Raw genomic sequence first — 23,745 nt, forward strand, 5'->3', positions numbered from 1 at the left:
TATCAGATATCCTGAATGGTACATATTTACATTGCGATTCATAACAGTAGCAAAATTACAGTTATGAAGTAGCAACAAAACAATTTTATGATTGGGGTCACTACAACTTGAGGAACTGTACTAAAAGGAAGCAGTGTTAGGAAGGTTGAGAAACAGTGACTTAAACTTTAGCTTTACTAAAAGCTTAATGGGGCCTGGTGCACTTCGTTCTGAGACGGAGGCTGTCGAAACAGGTGGGGAAGTTTTAGGGGTAAGAGCACAAACTCTCAAATGGGTCCCGCGTGCATAGATAGGAAGGACCACATGGTTCCCAGATCTGTATGCCTCACCTACCGGGGCATGGCGGCACAAGATAGCCATTGAATAAAACTTGGTGCTATATTCTGTAGTATAGCACTCCATGTTTCAGGGGAGCCTCTCCAAACTGGTACCTCAGCTGAACCTCTGGAAATGCAGTCTACGGCTCAGTTGGCTTCCAGGGTGCTCTTCACTGGCTCATCTCGGCAGGCAAATGAGGCCTGATAGATATAATGAAATAATGTGATGTTCTGTGGAATGAAAGCATTCAGTTTCCTTTAGATAACATTATCAAACACGGGGCAGTCTGGTGCCAAATGTGTACTTATGTACCTTCCTTCATCTCCATATGGATAGAAACTGTTTCTGGCCCTACTTTCCCATAGGGATATAAAGGGACACATTTTCCAGCTTACTGGCTATCTTCGTACCATGTGCTTAAGACTGTGTACCTAGGAAAGACATTAAATCAAGCAAAGATGTTGCAATTGAGATTGGTTAAATTCTCCATATGTCACTGTCATCCATCATAGTCCATCTGGTTTTTGTAGCAGCCAGAAGGGTGACTTAAATGAGATATGACAGAGTCCATCACCCCTGCATTCCTTTCATCTTTAGAGTGAGATATCTCTGCCATTCCCCCAGGGATAAAGTACTGTTTTGATTTACTATCTTGGCTAGAAGATATGATTTAAAGAATTCCTCTGGATCCCTCTGTAGATTGCTCTAATTTCACAGCCCCAGAAACCAATGTGTGGATCTTGCTAACTCCCAAGGACAATTTGTTTCCACTGTATATGTGAACATAGAAATGGTCATGGCTGTGTTGGTAGGCAAATATTATTTGGACCTGGGACAAGGCTTCATGTATTACCTGGCTCTTAAATCCCTTCTCCTTCATGAACAATGACACCCCTACACTTCAGCTTTGATGTGCCTAGCAGTCTTTCAAATGTTATGTCTAATGATTTTATTTTTCCCATTTTTCCCTTTCTGGAAAGATTGGATCTATTATTTTCATAAATATTTATTCCATTCCATAAATTGTCCTTTTGGGAATACATTCTATCCTTTACTCAGTGGGTTCTGGATTGTTCCAGAGACAAGCCAACTGATTTTTTTTACCTTTTTTTAGGGTTACAGCCTCTGACTTCTGACTCTGTTTCCATCCAATGCACTAAGCCGCTCCCTCACTGGCTGTCCATCATCTTTTCTCTAAGACTGATAAAAACTGTGAGCTTTAAAGCATTCCCATGATGTCTGTGGGTCATTCAGTAGGCACAGAATAATTTCTTACAAAGTCCAGGCCTTCTGGGTTGTCTTAAACATTAGGTGAGGCTCTTGGCTCAGAACAGAGAGGAGTGGGCTATCCCTGAAGGCCTAGAGGGTCCAAGAGAAACTGGGAATTCTAGGTATTCAAACACATTAGCTCCCATCCCAGGTCTCGGGTTTCATTCTTTCCCAAGCAGGGCCCTGACCTCAGCACAGAAAACCTGAAAGTCCTTGTGGGCCACAATTCTGCTTCTTCTCTAGTTCAATATCGGCTTCAAGTTCTGCTTTCAGATCTGTCTTCAGGAGGAGAAGCAACCCCTTCCAAAGCAGCTGGAGTCCTGCCAGTTTTAATATTTGACCCTTTAACTAACAATTAATATCCTATCAATTTTTATTTCCATCTCTCATTACAATGACAGTCCCCAACAGTCTCATATCCAGCATAACAGCCATATACTTCAAGACGCATGCCAGCATATTTTATTTTCTCAGGATCCTGTGTGATTCACCATTGGTTGACATTATAATGATTATATCAAGACACCGTGGGTGCCACTCAAACCCAATTTGCCGCTGGTTTTGACGTGATCTGTCCCTAAAACTTTTGTCAGAACTTGTTTTTCCAAGGGTCAGAAGTACCAACTGTTTGGGGTAAAATTCCCTGTGAAGAGACTCTGGTAGAGACACCATGCAGGGGATTTTAGGAGGAAAGACTTTGGGAGGAAATCTTGGAGAGGAGTAAAAGAGGAGGACTGATAAGAGCAGTGGCGGAGCTAGGAGGCTGCTGTAACACAATTGGCTTTAGAAACCTGCAGAATGGGCTCAGGGGAAGGCAGGGTGGGCGGCTTTTGTGAATCCAGCCATGCATAGTCATTGGACATTGAATGTGGAATGTCTCCAGGGATCCTTGACAAGGTGGCTCCTAGTGGCTGATGAAAGGAGGCAGGGGAGGGAGTGGGGGAGAAAGATGAATATGAAACAAGTATGAGCTGGCAAAGCCAATCCCTTTGATGATACAGTGGTGGCCTTAATCTTGAAGGAGCCTCTGTAAAGAGTACAGAGTGGTAGTCATCATACCTGGAGAGTACCTGCAGGGAGAGGGGTTCTCCATGCTTTTAAGGTTGTATGAGGTTAATGGGGTGAAGTCGGGGTGAAGATAAAGAAAAGGTGGTTAGTATCAGGAACTTGTCTGTCCTGTGGGTTTGAAGGGTAGTGGAATGAGAGCCTCAGTGGGCAGAAAGCATATCATGCTCCACAGAGGATTCGCAACTGGGGTGTTTGAGATTATGGGTGGTGTAAATACCCAAGCTTACTCTCCAACAGATATAATTTTCTTTCCCTATATTCCCAGTTTTTGCTCAAGGCACCATCATGCTCATTTGAATTTGTGCACCCAGTTAGCAGCCAAAGCTTGTCATTCTGCCTCAGCAATACCTCAGGGTAGCTTCTCCCCATCCCTGCATCTCCATCTCAAGATCAGGTCCATTGTCTTGCACCCATCCCTGCCTCACTCCCCATCTCAACTACTACAAGAGTTTTGTTCTCTTGGTGCCCATACTGGATGTAGTCCACCAAATACTACACAGTGGTCCTCTCCTAACTTTGACTTCAGAAAATATCAATTGCGGTCTGGGTTATTTTATGTAGTGTCATGAAAGTGCAATCTGTCCCACTCTGTTTTGCCTAGAACATGACTCTTCCCTTTCCAACTTATCCGTTTTGTATACACTACCCTATTGATAGTTACTTAACAGCCACCTAGGTTACCAGATCTTTTGGTACTAGTGTTCAAACAACCTTTATTTTATGTAACATGACGTCGCCCCTTTTGGACTAAAGATTAAACATCAGGCATGTGTATGCTAAGCCTCTTCTCTCTCGATGAACTATAGTGCCAGACCTCTTTTATTTTAGATTTTGAAATTTTAGAACAGAGTCTCACTAAACTGTACAGGCTGGCCTGGAACTCACTGTTGGAGTTGTTTACGAATTCACAGTCCTCTTGCTTCAGCTTCTGATGGCTGAGATTAACAGCCTATGCCACCATACCAGGCTTAGTTGTTATTCTGTTAGGGGTTGCTCTCCTTTTTAGGAGCTATTGTCAAATGGCACTTCATGAGAGGTGTGTGTAAAGGAGGGAGTGGTAGCCATATGGTTTGGTGTTATCTGTGATTTCTGGGATTCTGGAGTGACACTTGAATCTTGGCAAAAGACAGTTCCAGCTGAGTCAATTCTTTACAAAAGCCACCCATGACACCCCACTATTCACCATTTTAAATACAGAGGCTTCATCTCATCTTCTAGGGCTCAGTCAGCCATGCTACATGCTTTTCTCTGGACTTATTTCCCAGCATGCCTCTGCTGTCTTGACTGAAAGAGGCATGGCCAGCCTGACTCAGGCCTCTCTGTTGCTGAGAACAGCACCCCAGATCCAGAAGTCAGGATGCTTGTGGAAGGAGACAAACACATATGGACCCCGGTGGAGGGAGGAAAAGAGATTGCTGGCCAGGACACCACCATTGGCCAAGGGTCCCGGCACAGCATGCTGTGCCCTGAGACCTCTCTGACCTCTAAGATGTCTTGCTATGAGGATGGTTCAGTTGTTCCAAACTCCATTTCTTTTGGGATTTATCTAATAGCTGAGAACTCTGCTTGCTGTCCTCATAGTACATGTAACCACCCTGCATGGGGTCCTGGTGTGTGTGTGGGAATTCAGCTTTATTCTTCTCTTAGTCAAAGCATGAAAACAAATAAAACAAGCCTCATTCCTGAACACTCCCAAACACTCAGAATTGCAGGAAGGAAACAGGTGCCAGCAAGATACTGAATTTGTTCAATAGTAGGCATGGAGATGTTTATGTAACAAGAGCTTTAGACAACAGAATATTCCAGAAGCACAGTGTGGCTGTGTCAGGTGCTCCAGGCAGTTGGAGATACTGGTTTTCTGGTTAGGTTTGGAGAGACACCTTTTGTAAATCATGAATCAATGCTGGTCACACAGGCTTTGTATCAGGGGTCAGGAAGTGCAGTGTTTCTTTGTAAGCTTAGTTTCGTTTGCCTTTTAAACTCTGAGGTCATTGCTTTTCAATAAAAGTGTATGTGTGTTTGTAGGTAAATAAGCACTTTAATTTAAATGCGTATCTAATAATATTTAACCTTGTCATTTGGCACTTAGAAATGGGAATCTGAAAATATTAAGTAACTAATTAAATAGATTGCAATATTTTTCCTTAACATAGAAAATTTGCTTGCATTTTATGTTGTACATGCTACCTGCTGCTCCTGTCCCTACTTCTCTTCCTCTATTTCCCTCCTCCCCACAGACTGTCAGGAAAGCAGCCTGTTTTTAAGTTTTTAGAATTTCAGTTTTAGGGGAACAAAAGCATTGTACAAAACAGCAGCAGCAGCAGCAACAAAAAACTGCCGATTAGTGTATGCTGAATGTCCACAGATACAACGTGTTGATGCATTAGGCAAAAATAGATTTGGAGCCTATTTTTAGATTCCACATAGGTACACAGCATTTTAGAGGGAGGTGATGGATAAACTATCAAAAATGATAGCCCTTTTAGTTCATTTCAGCCAGAAGTTAAAAATAATCACAGTGAGTTCTAAGTCCCAAGAAAACCTTCCTCCTGACCTGCCTCCCAACGCTGGCTGGAGAAAGGCCTTTATGCTGGCATTTGGGACAGCGTTTTCTTTAGAGAAAAAGACGTCTGTTTTTCTTCTCTCTGGGGTAGCTGCCACTCTGGACAGAAAAGCACAAAGCCGGGAATGTAATCAAGGGCAGGGAAAACTCACCCCGTGTTCTGTTTGTCAGGTTGACCCATAGGTCATAACCTGAAAGTTTATGGATCGGGGAGGCCTTGTCTCTGTGGAAGCCTGCTTTCTGGGCTTTGGCGGATGCTAAATTCCTGACTTCTGAAAGAGGGGTGGGTGTGGACTTCCAGGGCTAGCCAGTGGGAAGGAAGTAATATTCATTAAGAGTGTCTCATGCAAGCTGCTCAGGCAAGCATGCTCAGTGTAAATTCTCCCAGAGTCTGTCAGCTATGTTTGAACCCGGTCCAGCAGAGAGCTTACTTTACTTTTTTTTCTCTGTCAGGAAAAACGCTCCATTACACTGGGCTTGCCTGGCTTCCTTCTTCTTTTCCTCTGTTTTTCCTTCCTCCTTCCTTCCTTCCTTCCTTCCTTCCTTTCTTTCTTTCTTTCCCTCCTTCCTTCTTCCTTCATTTCTTCCTTCCTTCCTCCTTCTTTCCTTCCTTCTCCCCATAAGAAGATTAGAAACAATGTTGTTTTCCCATCAGTTCAGTAATACAATGTCCTCCGATATCCAAACCAGCATCTCAGTGGAGAAGAAGAGTGTTGGCTACCTGGGAACAGAAGACTTCGTAGGTCAGTAGAAGCTAATCAAGTCCTTTCAAGGCTTCTGGAGTCAGGAGTCACCTTAATGGTTCAGGGAACTGAGAGCAATTTAATTGTCTTTTCAACTGGTGGGTGTACATGAACCAATATTTTTTCACACACAAATGTGGTTTTCTTATGTTAGAGTGATTTTTCCAAATACAGGGAAATTGTCTTTGGATTAATTTGCATTTGAAAGAACTTCTTTTTGTACAGGAGGTTTTTTTTCATTCTTTTTCTTTCTTCTCTGCCACAAATTATATATTTTCCAAACAAATGCTGTGGTGAACTGATGTAGCCATAATAGTCAAATGTGGATGTGGTCTGCATGGTATTAATGCTTGGTGTGGGTGGGTTTGGCAAAGTTACTGCTTTTGTGCTGCCCAAGATGAAAAGGAGTTTATTTTTGTCATTGTTTCTTGAACTTTTGGTAGGTTTTGAAGCTGCATTGTGAGCCCCTTGGAGGGGGGGGGGCGAGGAGGAGGAGGAGGAGGAGAAAGAGACAGCTCTTTTCATTTTTTAATGTGCAATCTTTTTATTTTTTCCAAAACATTCAACTCCACTTCTCAAAAAGGACTGTAGCTTTTCAAGAATCTGTGAAGGGATGAGGTAGAGTTTTGGAGGGAAATAGCTTGTAAAAGGCAGAGGCAAGTTTTAATGAGCAATCTAACTCAAAATTCATGGTGACTAGAAGCAAGACAAGAAAAAATGCTATGTGCTGTGAACTCATTGATTTACTGAGGTTTGTAACTTTAAAGTTTTCTTTTCAGAGAAAGTGGGTTCAACTTTAAAGCGTTGTTCTGTAATATCAGGTGATTATGACATCACACTCACCAGAATAAGCAAGTTCGCAAAGACAATCCCTTTAAAAACACCAGAGGGCGGGGCTTGGGAAACTACAAGGCCTTACAGGGGAATTGCATCCTGGGCTGTTTTGCTTGCTGCAAGAATCTTAAGAGCAAATTCTTTTCGAAATGAAAGGGCCAGGCAAGGATTATTGATTTGTCTGGGATTAAATATCTGCTGGCATGCAGAGCATCACAGACTATTAATATGCAGATTAGAGCAGCCAGTTACTCAGGGCATGAAGATAAAGTCCACTGTTTTTGCAGGGTCAAATACAGCAACACCAACTCCTCATTCCCCACTGTTTCCTGGGAAGGCTGAGAGGTGGGACATGGTGTGAAACAATACTTGGCCTGTGAGCTGACCTTGCTGTCTTATGTCTATCGGCTCTTAAGGGACAGTTGACACAGTGAGCAGTAAGGCAAAGGACCTCAGAAGAGATCAGGAAGGAGAGGCCATACCCGCCCTGGCTGGAAACTGTGCCTGGTCTAGTGCTCTACAGAGGAGCCGGTCAGCTAAGGGCTCGCGTCTGAATCCACGTCTACTCTCAGGTCTGGATTCAGCCCTAGGGCTGTTTGTTGCACTGGTCTTTCTGTTTCCATAAGTCGAGGCTCTTCTTGGTGTGTGGATGGGCTTTTTTTGTTCAATACAGACCAGTCTCTAAGGAGACTGCTAAGGTTATTCAGGTTCCTTTGTCTTGTCATTTTCCTCCAACATGCAGTGTTTTAATTGAAGGCACAGATGTTTGCTAGGGTGAGAAAGCGCAGTTTTCTTCTACAGGTGAGTGTGTGTGTGTGTGTGTGTGTGTGTGTGTGTTTGTGTGTGTGTGTTAATGTGCATGGATGTGTCTACATGTATGAGCGTGTGCTTGTATGTGAAGGTATGAACGTGTACATGTGTGAAATGGTGTACATGAGTGTGTGCTATGTCTCTGCGTGCCCCTGCAGCGTGGGTTCTGAGATGCTGCTTCTTGCAAAAGCTATGCATGAGTGAGGGCATTGGTTTGGGGTCAGGGACATATCTTATCATACTGACAGGTAGTCTCTATTTGGAACTTTCTTCTGACTCTTTTCCCATTACTTCATGCCAATCCCTCCAGCTTATTTCCCCTTCATAAATGATGATTTGAAGAATAGCGCTGTGACTCTTGGAGGTACAAAGGTAACCAAAGTCTGTGAAGTGGAGCAGAGAATGAGAAGGTATTCATATCTGGGTAAACTTTAGACTGTGACAAAAGTAAATGTGGGAGAGAAGTCTGAGTCTGGCATTACATTTGGAAACCTGTCTGTCATTGTCTTCCTTCGTTTCCTTCTTCCCACCATCCTGAATGCTGCTGAGTTGAACCCACATCTCCAGCCACTGGACTTTCGAGAAGGCGGGCACGGCATACTTTATAGGAAACAGGTAGTTTGCACCAAATGGTGTCTAAGTTAATGTAAGTTTAGGTCCTTCACATCCAAGTCGCACCTGGTCGACAGTAGCCCAGTCTATGTCTGTTTCTACACTGTGGGCTCAGTTTCCCCATTTCGTGTAACACTCTCTTAAACTGGATCCCCTGCTGGCATACTGTCTTAAACCTGGGAAGTACTCTGGGGGCTTTACAGGTAACTCTCTCACCTCTCCTTTCTCCTCTTTCTTCGACATCATCCACTGAAATGGACAGGTATCCAGTCAAGGGTTGAGAAATTAAAAACATGAAACCAAACCAGGTTGGGCCAGTGTTGACATCTGAGAGAGGATGGAAGATTAAATGGCCTCTGCCTCAGGTCAGATAGAGACTTTATGGGAACCCCGACAGCAGGTCATGGAGAAGTTCCTTGTCCCCGAGAGTCAGTCACACAACAGAGCTGGGGGCTTTGGAGCATGCCAGTTCCTATGCAAAGGAACAAACCAAGACTAAAGAAACAACGTATACTTCACTCATGTTCTACTAAGAGACTGGAGAGCTGGCTCTGAATTCTCTCTGTTGAATCCCAAAACATGTGCCTTGTGATATTCTGACCAAGTGCTTGTGCATTGCTGGGGTTTTGGTGCCTGTCTTTCCTCAGATGGAAATGAGGAAGTTAAGAAGTGGCTGTGATGAGTGTGTAACTTGGAACAAACCCTAAATGCTTGAGTGGTTGTGTTAAAGTAACTGCCAGTTATTCTTACTGTCCTCTCCAACAGGCCCAGAGTCCCACCCTTAGCTCCTCAGGGTAGTGGTGCCGAGTCACCATCAGTGGATGGCTGGCATTTGAGGAAGACTGATTGACAACACAAACTGTGCTAAGTGATAAAATGGGCTGGCTAGAACAAGTTTCAGCGTTGCTTGTTCCAGGGAAAGGATCAGGGGAGGTTGTCTGGGTACATGTGTCTGAGATATGCAGTACTGGTGAGTCACAGCTAGTCATTTTTGATAAGATTCAGATGCTCCTGGGAACACCTCTTGGATGTGACAATAAGGCTGGCTGGTCCACACTTTCATAGATCTGATGAGGACTGAAAAACAAGCAGCACACAGTAATGTCAAGACTGGCTTTCTCTTGGGCACCCTGGCCAGTGCTCTTGAAGTCAATGACACTCCTGCACTCCAAAACTCCTGGGCTGTAGCAAGCATGGCATTACAATAGAAGGATCCTCTTAGAAAAAGGTCAAGGACCCACTTGAAAGCAAATCAGTTATTCCTAATAGAGTATTTTCTGTACTGAGAACTGTAAGGATGCCCAATGGCAAGAAATGCCACTCTGCTCGGATCACACAACTTTCAGTTGAGTCAGTGGAACATAGAAGTGCTTGGAGAAGCTACACACATGTAGACAAGACAGGTCTGAGCAGACTTCCCTGACCATGGCTGGAGATGAAAGTTCCAGATGTCTACTTCCAATTCTTAACTTCTTTACCCTTTAATTCAGAGTTCTTTTTCAGAGGCTTTCCACAGCCTTCATACGCATGTCTGTGCAGGAAAGGAGAGTCAATGAGGGAAACAGGAAGGACAGAGGAGGGGTGGCTTTCAAGAAGCTTCTCTAAGACCTTTGAAAGTTAGACTGTCCATGGAGGTTTGCTGCCCAATTTTTGTTGTTGTTGTATTTTGTTTAGACAGGGTTTCTCTGTATTGTTTTGGAGGCTGTCCTGGAACTCGCTCTGTAGACCAGGCTGGCCTCGAACTCACAGAGATCCGCCTGCCTCTGCCTCCCGAGTGGTGGGATTAAAGGCGTGCGCTACCAATGCCCAGCTGCTGCCCAGTTTTATGTCAACTTGACACAGCTATAGCCTTCTGAGAGAAGGGAACATTAACTGGGAAAATGCCTTCATTAGTGTTGCCGACAGGAAGCCTGTAGGACATTTTCTTAGTTAGTGATTGACGGGGGAGGGTCCAGCCCATTGTGGGTGGGACCATCCTTTGACTGGTGATCCTGGGTTGTATCTAAAAGCAGGCTGAGCAAGCAATGTGGAGCAAACCAGTAAGCAGCACTCTTTCGTGGCCTCTGCATCGGCTTCTGCTTCCATGTTCCTGTTCCGGCTTGAGTTCCTGCCTTGACTGCCTTTGATGATGAAGTATAAGTAAGCCAGGGGGTGGTGGCACACACCTTTAATCCCAGAACTTCGGAGGCAGAGACAGGAAGATCATTATGAGTTCAAGGTCAGGCTGGTCTACAGAGTGAGGTCCAGGATAGCCAAGTCTATATGGAGAAACCTGTCTCTGAAAAAAAAATGCATAAGTAAAATAAGCCTTTTCCTCTACATCTTGCTTTTGGTCATGGTGTTTCATCACAGCATTAGTAAACCTAACTAAGACAGGAGCTTTCAAGGGAGGAGCCCTGCCTAAGAGAAGTGTATGTACAGTCGCTGCAGCACAGGGGGACCATGAATTAGGGACCCTGACTTTTTAAACTACCTCCCCATCTCTCTGCATGCACACACCTGTTCCTGTGCACTTGGAGGCTAGAGGCTAGACATAGATGCCTTCTTCAATCCGTCACCATCTTAGTTTTTGAGGCAGCGTCTTTCCCTGAACTCAGAGCTCATCAAATGTCTGGGTTGACTGGCTAGTGGGTCCCTAGGATCCCCCTGTCTCTACCCCTTTCCTCCAGAGCTGGGATTACAGACAAGCACTGCCACACAAGGCTTTTTGAGTGGGGGCTAGGAACCAAATTCAGGTCCCCATGCATCACAGCAAGTGCATTTCCCACAGAGCCATCTCCTTAGTCCCTGGGTTGCCTTCTATAAGAAGGTCACTCTGGAAACAATGTGGCAGCTCCTCAAGAAACTAAAAGGAAGAAACACCATGTGATTCAGATCTAAAGAAGGGAAATCTGGACATAGTTTTGTATCTGTGTTCCAAGCAGCATTGCCACAACTGCTCAAAAGTAGAAGCAACTCAAAGCAATTCAAGTACTCCTCAATGAATGGATGGATAAGGAAAATGTGGTATATCCACGCAATTGAATATTAGTCTTAAAAATCAAGGAAATCCTGTCATATACTACACCATGGACCAACACTGAGGTTATGGAAAGTAAAGTAACCAATCATAAAAGGACAAATGATCAGGATTCTGTTCATATGAAGTATGGAGAGGGAAAGTAAAATGCTGGTTAGTGTCAGGGTCAAGCGTACTTGGGAGGTATGATTAGTAGGGAGAGGTTTGGTTTGGGGATATGAACACATCCTGGAAAAGGATGTTGGTGACAACAGATTGCAACCAGACAATATATCATGGATGTTCTTTTTCTTTTCTTTTCGTTTCTTTCTCCTTCCCTCCCTCCCTCCCTCCCTCCCTCTTCCTCCTCCTCTTTTTTCTTTTTCTTTATTTTGTTTTTTCTTTTTGAGACAGGGTTTTTCTGTGTAGCCCTGGCTGGCCTGGAATTCACTCTGAGGCCAGGTTAATGTACACAGTGAGACTCATTCTCAAAAAGAAGACTGTACTAAATTTACAAGCGCTTCCCATTGTAAATGCGTAAGGATTGTGCTCAAATGGAATAGAACAGAGTCAGTCAGTGAGGCACTGGAGACATAGTTGAGCAGTTAAGAGCACTTGTTACTCTTATAGAAGACTTGAGATCAAATTCTAGTACCCATAAACACTTCCAACTCCAGTTCCAGGGGGTCTTATGCCCTCTTCTGTCCTTAGGCAAATGGCATATTGGTGGTATGTAGACATATATGCAGGCAAAACACATAAAAGAAATAAATCCGAAGATAAATATCAAAAAGCACGTTTATTTAAAATCAGTCAATGAATGCAGACTTTGGAAGTACATGGAGACAGTTCTTGATACACAGCAAAAGGAATTTCAGGATTTCCACATAGGAGGCATTTAGAGGTGTGGTTTCGTTCCAGCCTTGTGATTACACAAGCAAGCATGGGTAAGACTTGAACTGATGGCTCTGTCAGATGACTAGCCGGACAGTGTTAGCAATTCTGCTGTGCACCTTGTTTTGAGACAACACCTTTGGTTGTCCCATCAGTTTGCACCAGGGTCTGCCTTTGTGAAAGATCTCTGGAGGGAAGAGTGACAGAGTTGAGGAGATGCTTGGGAATGTGTCTAATCTAGAGAGGAGAAGGGGAGGTCATGCGCATCCGGTAAACGCTCCATTTGTGGTATCCACTCAGGTGTATTTCTCTCATCGGTACAACTGACTCCAGGGTCGATTTTACATGGCTTATTTATTTGTTTATTTATTTTAAAATCTGATGATGCTATTGTTGATGGTGATCATGTTTACATGTGATGTACGTCTGTGTGTATGTAGGTGTGGAAGTGAGATGAGAATTTGGGGAATTCAGCTCTCTTCTTCTACCATGTGGTTCCTGGGTATTGAACTCAGGTTCTCAGGTGTGGTAGCAAGCCCCATTACCCACTGGTCTTTTAATACATGTGTCTTTTTGCTTTTTGCATTTTGGTGGTGGGGTACAAGCTTGTGTATTTTGGTACACTACCCTCAGTGGCTTTAGAAATGTAACTTCCCTAAACACTCTGGGTAATACTTCCTGGCTTTCACTATTAGTGGCAGCAGAGGATGGTTTTCCTGGAACAAATCTATGCTCCCTATACTTAGCTTCTCCAGGTGGGAGATTCTGACACCAGCACTGACAAGCTGAAATCCAGTGTTCATTTTCACCCGTGTTCACATGGCATTACGTCAGCTTCCTGGGGGACAAGGCCAGGTGTGAGGGTGGCTATCCAGAGTGCAGGTGCTCAAATGAGTGGGGGGGTGGGGATCTGCTCTCCCCTCCCAGGAAGACGTTTCACAGGCTCCTTTGTTTGGTTTTCATCCAGCTCTTAACGTATGGTCCCTTCTGCTTCAGCAGTTGGAGAATCCCGTCTTCTCTATTGATTTCCCACAGAATGCTTTACTGCTCTCCAAGGTGTGACCTGAACCTCTAGCTAATTTATTTCTGTCATGGCTTCAGAACTCTGGAATGAAGTAGGGGAGTGGGGAGGAGTGGGCCCCGGAGGGGTGGGGGGTGGGGACAGAGCGAGGTGTCCAGGTTGTGAGAAGTAAATTCAGCATCGGAGGCCCCCACCCCCTGACAGGCCGGCCTGCAGCTCTGGAGGGCAGCGTTTCAAGCTCAGCAAGGAGACTTTGTTTGAAAATCTGCTCTGTAAGATTGAAGCCACAGCCTGGGGTTGCAGAAGGCCAGGATTAGAGCAGGGCCCCATGGGGACAGAAAAGCAGGGAAAGAATGTGTTTGAAAATAGTGTCTTGACTGTTCAGGAGCCAGTCACCCTGTCGAGCAGCATGGGGTAGGTTTTTCTTTCTTTAATGAAATGATGGAAACTTCTAGGGGCAGGGAGGTGACTAGTGAAGTCACAATTCTCATCTTCCTTATGAGATTTTTTTTTCAACCACAGAGCATCCGAGTGTCAGTCCCCGAAACTGTGTTCACCATGAGTGACAAGTGAGATATTAAATCGAGGCACATTGACACAAACTTCTATGTCTAAGACATACAGCGGAGCCTTTTCATGATCTGATTTCATGAGATAATTATTGGAATGTCCACTCCATTTTTCCTGTGAAAAAGCCTTAAAAATCTGACAAGAGACAAATACAAGGAACTGTGTGTGTGGTTATTCTTGTCTGGGTAGAGCTTGCATTTGCTGGGTGGGGAGATAGATCACATCTGAGTGGCGTTTTAAACTTTTAAAAAATGGGCATGATTTTATCTCATTTTCTTAGCAATGCTATGAAGGAGGTGTTGTGATTTGCAATCTGCAGTCTTAGAAATGCTGGCTGGTTAGGCAGCCTGCACCCTGCGAAGGTCCCAGGATTAAGACATGACAAACAGGGGATTCATCTCTGGGACTTTGGGCTCCAGGTGCCTGCTGCAGTTCCAGGCACCTCAGACAGAGAACATATTTTTACCAGGGCCACCTGTCACTCTACAGCAAGGAGCATGGTAGTTCCAATTTACCCATTCAAGTTAAAGACACTCAAGGAATGAATCAGAGTTAACTGGAACACACAGGTTTCTTTCTTTCTTTTTTCCTTCCTTGGACAATGTTTTGAGAATTTCATACAGCATATTTTGATTATATTCAGAATCCTCCCCATCCCTTACTTGATCCCCACTCCCCTCCCCAGCCACACAGTACTTCTGGGTGTACGAAGTGCCCTGGAGTGTGGCTGCTATGCCGGGTGTCACACCATTAAAGAAAACTGACTCTCCCTCCCCTAGAAACAGTCATTTGCCAATAGCTTCTCATCAAGGGGTGGGACTTCATGTCCTGTGTTGGCATTCTGTGTCACTTAATCTTGTGTAGGCTTGTACATGTAGTCACAACTACTGTGAGTCCATGTTTGCTAAAGCCCTCTCATGTCCATAAGATACTATTTTGTTGCAGATGTGTACTGCCTCTGGTTCTTACATTCTTTCTGCCTCATCTTACACCATGATCACTGAGCCTTGGGTGGAAGTGTGTGATACAGATGTTCCACCTAGTGCTGAGTACTCCTCCGGCTCTTAGTCTCTGAATATTGACCAATAGGGCTATGTGTGCTTTGTCTAGTCATCTGATGAGGAGTATCTAGGCTGCTTCTCAACCTTGGTTATTGTAGGCAGTGCAGCAATAGATGTGAATGTACATGTATGTCTATGAACTCTCAGACCTCTAAGCTCATATGACCTGTGCCCAGGGTCAGCATTCTTAAAGCATGGTGATGCCTCGGAAGGGTAAGACATTGCTAGGGACCTTTCTTACCCTCTCTCCTACACAGCTGTCATTAGCTGTATCCTGATACACACACAGGTAACCTGTCAGCTGCCCTTAGCCCCACCCTGATAGACCTACAGGTACCCTATTAACTCCATCAAAGCTAATGTAAAATAACTCACGTCTTCTCAAGCATTATACCAATGACCATTTATTTACCCTGGGCTAAATGAACAGTAATCAACTGTGGGGCAGCTCAGTTTGTGCCTGTGACTGTAGGTGCTTTGGAGTCTTAGTGGAAGACCACCTTATTGGGCTGAGGGCCACCCATAACTGGGGCTTCAGCTCCCATCTTCCTGTTTCATTCTAACTGTGGGTGATGCAGCCCATTTCATCCTGACTGGCAGCCCATCTCAGAGCTCAGCATTCTGTTTTTAGTGACATAACAAGACTGTCTCAAGGTGTCCTGGCTAATTTTGTTGATTTCACATAATCCTGAGTCATTTGGGAAGAGAGGACCTTGACTGAGAAAATGCCTCCATTAAATAATGGCATATATCGGCAAGTCTGCAGGATATTTTTTATTAATAATTGGTATGAAAGGGTTCCACCCACTATGGGCACTGCCACCACTGGGCAGATGGTCCTGGGTTGTTCAAGAAAACAAACTGAGCAAGACAGGAGAGTATACTAGTGAGTAAGAAACATTTCTTTGTGGCTTTGGCTTCATTTTCTGTTTTCCTGCCCTGAATTCCTGCCCCGATTTCCCTTCATGATGGACTGTGACCTGGGCCTGTAAACAGATCAGCCCTTTGCCTGCCAACGTACTTTCAGTCACATTTTACCACAGCAATAGGAAACAAGCGGGGTAAAGGGCTCCTTCCTAAGGGTGAGTAGTGAGAAAAGGAGTAAGTGTTTAGAGGAAGATAATTTTCATTCATGTAGGACTAAAACAGAGCTGTGTGCATCCTTGGGATAAAGAAAGCTATTTGGGGTTGAAAGCTCTGGGCTTTGAAAGGAAATGGGCTTTTGCATCACATGTGACTGATTCTGCTCCTGCCATCTCCGTGGTAACTTCATCTCGGGACTTTGATTTTGCTCTACTCAGCTTCACATCAACCCATACATTTTGCTGCCTTTCCTCGTTGGAACAATTTTGATTTCTCTCCTGGTCTCTTATTTTCACATGGTCTTGGGACTTTCTAGAAGCCACTCATGGTTTCACATTGGCATGGCATTGTACTGAACATTTATTGTACTGAACATTTTCAGAGCTGAGAAAATCTGAATTCGAACTCAGAGTTGGATGGAACATAGAACAGTGCCTGGTTTGTGGTTAATATCCAAGATGTTTGTTAAATTTGATGAAGAAAGTTCACAAATTTACTTTAGTGTAGTTGACATGAGTTTTTTTTTGTCTTTTTCCTCTTCCAACTTCTCTTCCCCTTTCTTCCTTTCTCCCCCTTCTCCTTCTTCCCCCTTTGGAAATTTTTGAGTGTGTTTAACTGGACAAAAAGCAGTCATTTGATCTCTCTAGCACAGATGAGTCCTCAGGAGACAACTATTGCGATAGGGTAGTATGAGACATTTACTGTAGCATTCACTAGAATTCCTTAATTTTTCTATGTATCTAAACTCTCTACTTGCAAAAGAAATATCCCGAGAAGCAAGTCTTTCTAGAGAGGATATGTGAAAAAGACAATGTACATGGATTGGCTCATAGATGAAGGTAGAATTCTGTAAGCAAGGTTGGAATGCTTCACATTGCTGTCAAATTCCCAGAACAAGTTCATGTAGGTATAAAAATAAAGACAAAAGGGGGTGGGGGGAGAAAAAATAAAGAGAAAAGCATACAGACTTCTCACATATCCTTCATTTAGACTTAATTAGTATTACTATTGTGATATAGTAACTTGGTTGTTTATTGAAGCATTTTAGGGCAAGAGCCTAAAATCATATAATTTTGAATCCTAAATATTTGATTAAAAACTTTACAACATGTTTTCTTCTGCCATCAGATGTTATTACACCTGTCAGTGCTCTTTATGTGGTTTTTCTGATCGACAGTCAGATTTCCTCACTGGCTCCCAGGTAGCTTTTCTAGTTAGTGTCTAGGAATCAGGAACAAACAATCCACATAGTGCATTTGGTTATTGGGACTTTGAGGTTTCTTTCACTCTGGAATGGCCCAGGTCCTAGTGCAAGCCTGGAAAGGTTTTTCTGTGTAATGGGCTCAAGGCTGGAAACCTGGTGAAGCTCTGAGGAGGACAGAGCGTAGGTGGTTGCTCACCTTGTATAGTACCAGTGTCAACAAGGGTGTTGTCTGCCTGTTCCATCAAGCCTCAGGAATGGGGAATGACACTGTCCATAGCCAGTGTACCACAAGGAGAACCAAAAGTATGAGGGATGAGGCATGAGCCCAGGCAGGGGCGAATGAAACCCTTCATGCTAATAAAGGTGTCCAACAGATGCTCTGATAGCCCAGGGAAGACGGTTGTGAGTTGTACGGGGAAAGAAGGTGGGGTTAGGATGTCTGTCTCTCTGACCTTTCCAGTTCCCCTTGAAGCAATTTGTAGACGGCATGGACAAAGAATCTAGGCTACTCTGAGCAGATGATAAACAGGTTTAGGAGCAGATAGAATGATTTGAGGTTCCCTGGACTAGTTCGAGGAAATAAGTCCTGACTGCTGTGGAGTCTGAAAAGTTTCTGCTATGTGATCAGAGACCTTGAGATTGAGAGCACAGAGCAACACCTTCACAGAGCTTTTTAGAACACGGGTTCATATACTGCATTTGGGTGAAGGTCATGAGGTTGGTCCGTCAGATGAGTGGGGTGCTGGGGCTTTTATAGACCATCAGGGGAGGTACCTAGTAATTATAAATAGAAGATTTTAGGTTCTGTCCTTAGTGTCTAACACCCTCTCCCTTGGTGACATGCTGTGTGGTGTTCCAGTTTTTGATGATATTGTCTTTGGTCTCCTTAAACATGCCAAGCCCAGAGAGCTCTTGAAAAGTGGGTAATATCTCCAAAGAAATAGGATTCTCAAGAAAGTACATGGAAAAAAACAAAACAAACAAAACCCACTCCAACAATTTCTCCTTAAGTCATCATCATAGATATCTTTGACCACCTAATTTGGAAGGAATTCTGATGATAAGGAATTTGCCAGGAGTTGAAAGGGGCAGCCATGCTCTTGGGAACATGTGTGTGCTGGAGACAGCATGTTCCTAACGCCAGAGCAGGTGGATGGTGGGTTTGCAGTGGAGACCTCCATACTGGGGCATGGAAAGACCAGGGTGGAATTCTGCCTTCTGAACTTACTAACTTAGCTTAATAAGTCACTTCTTGCTTGAAGTCAGGTTTATGGTTTTTTTTAATCAGTAAAATAGGCATAGATAGTTTGTGATGTAGGTGGCATTGCTGGTACTGAGTTACAGCCCCCTCTTATAGATAGGAAGGAATATAATTACTAGTTTGCAAAGAAGAGGCCTCCTATCTGAATTCTATGAAAGGACAAATAGTTACAGCAGTGCTGTGTGGACTGGAGGATAATCTGCCAAGGTCTCTAAAATCCAGAATGATCAGTGGTCCAAGACCATTTGTTTATTTTCAGAATAAAGGATGATGGAAACACTGAAGAATTTTTGAAATGACATAATTTAGCTGCAGTCACTATTATTAGGGTAGGAAGGATAAAACAACCTTACGGACATTTATTTGGACTGAATTTATTGGCAGCATTAATGATCAGAACCTCAGTTTCTTAAGAAAATGAGACGATAATAATGGAAAATTGGCTTATTGAATACACACATGAGCTTGATAGATGGGAGCCCTTGTGCTGAGAGGGCAGTGCGGGTATGGCCACATGGTGTATTGATTATCCACACAAAAATCATATCTCATTGCTGAGGATAGGAAAGCACTGGGATGCAGACATTAAACTCCTTGACCTTCATACAGTGGAGGAAGGGAAGTTGGGAAGCTTTGTCAGGAAGCCCAGGAAGACTCGAGAGGTGCATATAGTCTGCAAAAGCTGTATAGAACATTGAAACTGAGCCAGCTGTAGTGGTTCATGCCTGGAATCCAGTACTTGGGAGGCTAAGTTTGGAGGATTGATGCTAGACAGGGCTGCACCATAGGCTCTAGGCCAGCCAGGGCTACAGAGTGAGACCTTGTCTCAAACAAGAGATGCAAACCAAACAAATAAACAAGACCTGAGCGGGGGAATGAGCGATGTGTACTCAGTTTATGACATATTACATGACAGAGCTCAGTTTTTACAAGGTCAGCCCCCTGCTCTGCTCTAGCCATTCCAAGATGGCCACTAGTGAGCTAGGCATGGGTGAGGATAAACATGGAGGGTGAAGAGACATCAAATATGTGAAGTGATGAAACTTATGGAGAAACATTGCTATAAAGTCAATGTAACGATTGCTGGATTGAATAGCAATTATATTATCAAAATAAAAGGCCCACTTGTAAAGTTGAATACAGTATGGCTACACAACTTCAACATAACATTGCTACTTTATTTTTGAGTATCAACTATCGGGAATACATATCACCTTAAAAAGCATACTGTGGCCATTTTCTATCTGCTGAGCACTTATCTGTTGGAGGGCTATGTTTGTGAAGGAATGAGCATCATGAGCCAACATCAGCATTAGGTCAAGAGAGATAAAAACTGACCAGCCACGTGGGGATTTGTGACAACTGAAGGAAGTAGTGGCATGAATCATCTCAGAAAAATGGGAAGAAGAGGAATTACTCAAGTAGTTTTCAGGGTGTCTCCTTTTTAGCTACATCATTGTCACAAATGCACTGATAGCTCACCAGGGTTCCAAGCTATACACACTAATGTTTTCCAGAGAGCTATTGCTGTGAGTGAGCAGGGTTCTCTGTCTTCTGTGTCTCTATGACTTGGTTCTTCTCATTCCAGACATGGAACAACTTGCTTCTAAGATGCTACTCTATGACTTACTCAAGTTGACAGAGAAAGACCTGAGAAAGTGTTTCCTTGAAATACACAATTCCTTTAAGGCTGGCATGTATGTCATTAAACTGTGAGTCCAGTAAAGTCTGCAAAAGGCATGGAAAGGAAAGTTTAAGAGTCTCAGAGTCATTCCTATAGATGGTCACAGACATAGCCATGTTGCTAGCCCATATGGATTGACATCTGTCTACTTTGCAGACCTGTCACCCTTGCTATCTAGTTTAGAAAGCAAAATTGGGGAAAGTGGCATGTGTTGAAAGTTGAAGTTTGTAAATTTTAGGCCTTAAAAGCCAGTGTAGGATCAAAAATATCAATCTTGTCTTCCTCGATTGCTTGTGAATTTCTCTCCTCCCTCCCTCCCTCCTTCCCTCCTTCCCTCCCTCCCTCCTACCTCTCTCCCTCCCTCCCTTCCTTTCTCCCTCCCTCCTTCCTTTATTCTTTTGGCAATTCTCATTCTTTTTTGCAACTCTTCTTCCTTAGAGTGCTCTTTGAGTTCAGTCCATGGCTCACTTGCTGCAAGGTACCCCATTTGGGAATGAGAGTGTTCCATTGGCATGGCTGGGAGTTTTAATGGAAATATAAGATGAGATGTCTCTGGCGTATATAATACCTTCACAATGTTTCCATGTATTGAGCCACCTCTGCTGTATTACTGGAGATTGATAGTGACAGATGGGCCAGTAAGAAGGAGGCACATTCCCTACATGGAATTCCTTTAGAAGCCAGGCCTCCTTCCAAGGTGCTTGGAGCTTTCTTCTAAACTGGGGCCCAGGACACTCACCCCCAGCAGAAGTACCTGGCCAAAATGCTGTTTGAGGCAGATCTGGTGATTTGTGCTTTGCTCCAAACAAGAGGCCAGCCATGCCATGCTCAGAGAAGTCTAGAGCTCAAACAGCAAGTCTACCCCATCTGCACAACCGTGTTCATGCCACTCAATTGGTGTGGCCCCAGGAGTCTTCAGTCCCATATGGGAATGAGAAATTGTTCCTGTTGATTTCCAAATTCTGATGGAAAGAGAACATTTTAAGGTATGGTGGAGATAATGAAAAATTATTTCCTTGTTCCTTACAACTATCTTTTTTTTTTAAAAAAAGACATATTTATTTATTTGTGTGTGTGTGTGTGTGTGTGCAAACCCAAGAAGACCAGAAGAGTGTTTCAGATCCCCCAAAGCATCAAGAAAACAAAACAAAACAAAAACAAACCCACAAACTAAAACAAAACAAAAACCAAGTCAAACAACTGTAAGTCAGGAACCATCTGTAGATGGAGACTGGTGGGGGGGGGGGGGGGGAAGTCGTGAAGGGAGAGCGGGCTCCTGCAGGTGAAGAGTGGCAGTGAAAGGAGCTGACAGAAGGCACGAACAATGTGTCTAGAGCATTGTGGGAAGGTTGGGAAAAATAATTTTCCCTCCTTTCTTGCTTTCCTCCAACTCAATCTAATCGATGCTGCAGACTTTCCTCAAACGTAATCACACACTCCAGGATCATGCAGACTTCCATTATGAGGTGAGAGGTGATGTGATTTAAACATGCATTTGTGGGATTCAATTCCAATCTACCTCAGTGAAAATGCAAGCGGAAGTAGAATATCTCAATATTTCACTGCATGACAGATCTGAGTATCCTTCTCCTTTTGTTTTTTATTACTCTCCCTGACCTGTGTGCATTAGATGTTCATGTATAAATTGTTCACTGGCTTCTTTTCCAGCTGTGTCCCATGATTTTTGCTCTGAACACACACAGTTGCTAATTTTTACTATATCTATACGTTGTGCTGAAATAGCTTTGCATTTTCTCAACAGAGTTTTTCCCACTTGGGGGACACAATGGTTATTGTAGTGTATAGGTGAGATTTACAGACTGGCAGTTTATTCAAGGAGACATGAACTGGGAGGTCATTTAGCAGGTGATGCAAGAAGGATATCAGAGAAGTAAGTAACTTGGTACAGAGTTGCTGACTTACCAGGGCCACTAATGCCCTTGGAGAGGAAAAGAAAGATAGCCTAGTATACCCTCCTTAGTGGATTTGGAATTCTTGCTGAAAATAACTGGAACCATTGAAGGGACAGAAAATTAAATATATGGCTTTGTTTCTGAAATAATAAGACTGTCAGTTGGATCTGGAAAACAGACACCTATCCAAAACAGGCAGTCCTGTTATGTGTAGAATATTTGTTAAAGATGTGTTACATTTATTTATCTGTGGGATATTTGTTTAATGATGTAAATATGTGTTGCATTCTTTTTTATTGCATTTGCTTAACTCCACAAATCTGTGTTACTTTGCCTGTTTGAAACATCTGATTGGTTTACTAAAGAACTGAACAGCCAATAGCAAGGACAGGTGGGGCTGGCAGGCAGAGAGAATAAATAGGAGGAGAAATCTTCGAGAGATTGAGGATCAAATGAAGGAGGAGGACTCCAGGGTCCAGTCACCCAGTTACACAGCAAACCTCAGAGTAAGAAGAAAGGTATATAGAATAAAGATAAAAGCCTAGAGGCAAAAGGTAGAAACAAGCCAAGCTAAGGCTGTGCATTCATAACAATGAGATTCCCTGTTTATTTATTTGGGAGCTGGGTGGTAGACCTCCAAAAGAGTAAGAGTAAAAACAGTCCACAACACTGTTCTATTTCAAAGGTGCATTGAAATGGTAGATCAGAATGATTATTAATAAAATTTTACACCTTTTGTTTCTTCAACACTTTAAGCAGGCTTACTGTGTCTCACCATCCCCAGCATATCTTCCTTGCCCACCTTCTGAATCCATCCATAAGCCTCATTTCAATCATATCCTCATGGCTTTGGTTTCCTGTTGAACTCTCAGCTCATCTCCAAATGCTGGGTTGGCAGTCTTATACTCCATTCTATCATTCTTGAACTTGGTGTTTGACCTTGGTGTCCATGATGTTTAGACAGTAAAAGATGAAAACAATGGCTCAAGGCTCAATGAGGACAGTGGGAAGGCTGAAATTGCAGGTGGGTACAGGACCTCTTCCATCTAGGACAGGTCATTCACATAATTCATTCCAGAACCACAGCAATGAGATGTGACCACAGGTGAAGGCCCTTCTATGTCAGGGACCAATAAGCATGTTCTAACTAGACTGTTTTCTGTAGGGAAACCTTTCTCTGTGGATACTAGTGATATATGAGACTTCCTTCCAGGACCCATTCTACTGCACATCTATAATGTTTTATGTTAGGAGCCTAAACTACTCAACCCCCCCAGCAACTGTCTATAGATTCTGCTGTCCACACCTGTGATGTATAGTTTTGCCTTTCTCAGGAAATACAGCAATCTCTTTCTACTACCTGGCTTTTCCTTTGCCACTACCTTGGTTTTTTCTCTTTAGTTTGAGTACCAAACTTTTAATTAATAGTCTCTTTGCTTCTAGAAACTGCACTAGATTGCACTCCACTGCTCATTAGGGCCATACTTCCTTACATTCCTTTGGATCAATACAAAAATCTGTCATGATTGCTCCTTAATAAAGCAAATATAGTTACTCTTTAGAGGTATGTGTGTGTGTGTGTGTGTGTGTGTGTGTGTGTGTGTGTGTGTGTGTTTCAATACAACTTCAGAATAGTGCTTTAGCTTCTGGGATCCTAATTCATGGGAAACATGCAGAAGAGATTCATTCTAGATAGAACTTTAAGAGTAACTTAAATTGAATTCCAGACCTGGCTTGCTTATGTCCACTGTTATTTGACATGGGACAAGTGTTGCTTCCAACAATTGAGAACGATGGATTTGAAGCATCTGAGCATTCTCACTACGTGAGACAAATCCT

Source organism: Mesocricetus auratus, unplaced genomic scaffold (genome assembly GCF_017639785.1).
Source record: "Mesocricetus auratus isolate SY011 unplaced genomic scaffold, BCM_Maur_2.0 Super-Scaffold_100022, whole genome shotgun sequence".
NCBI classification, from domain to species: domain Eukaryota; kingdom Metazoa; phylum Chordata; class Mammalia; order Rodentia; family Cricetidae; genus Mesocricetus; species Mesocricetus auratus.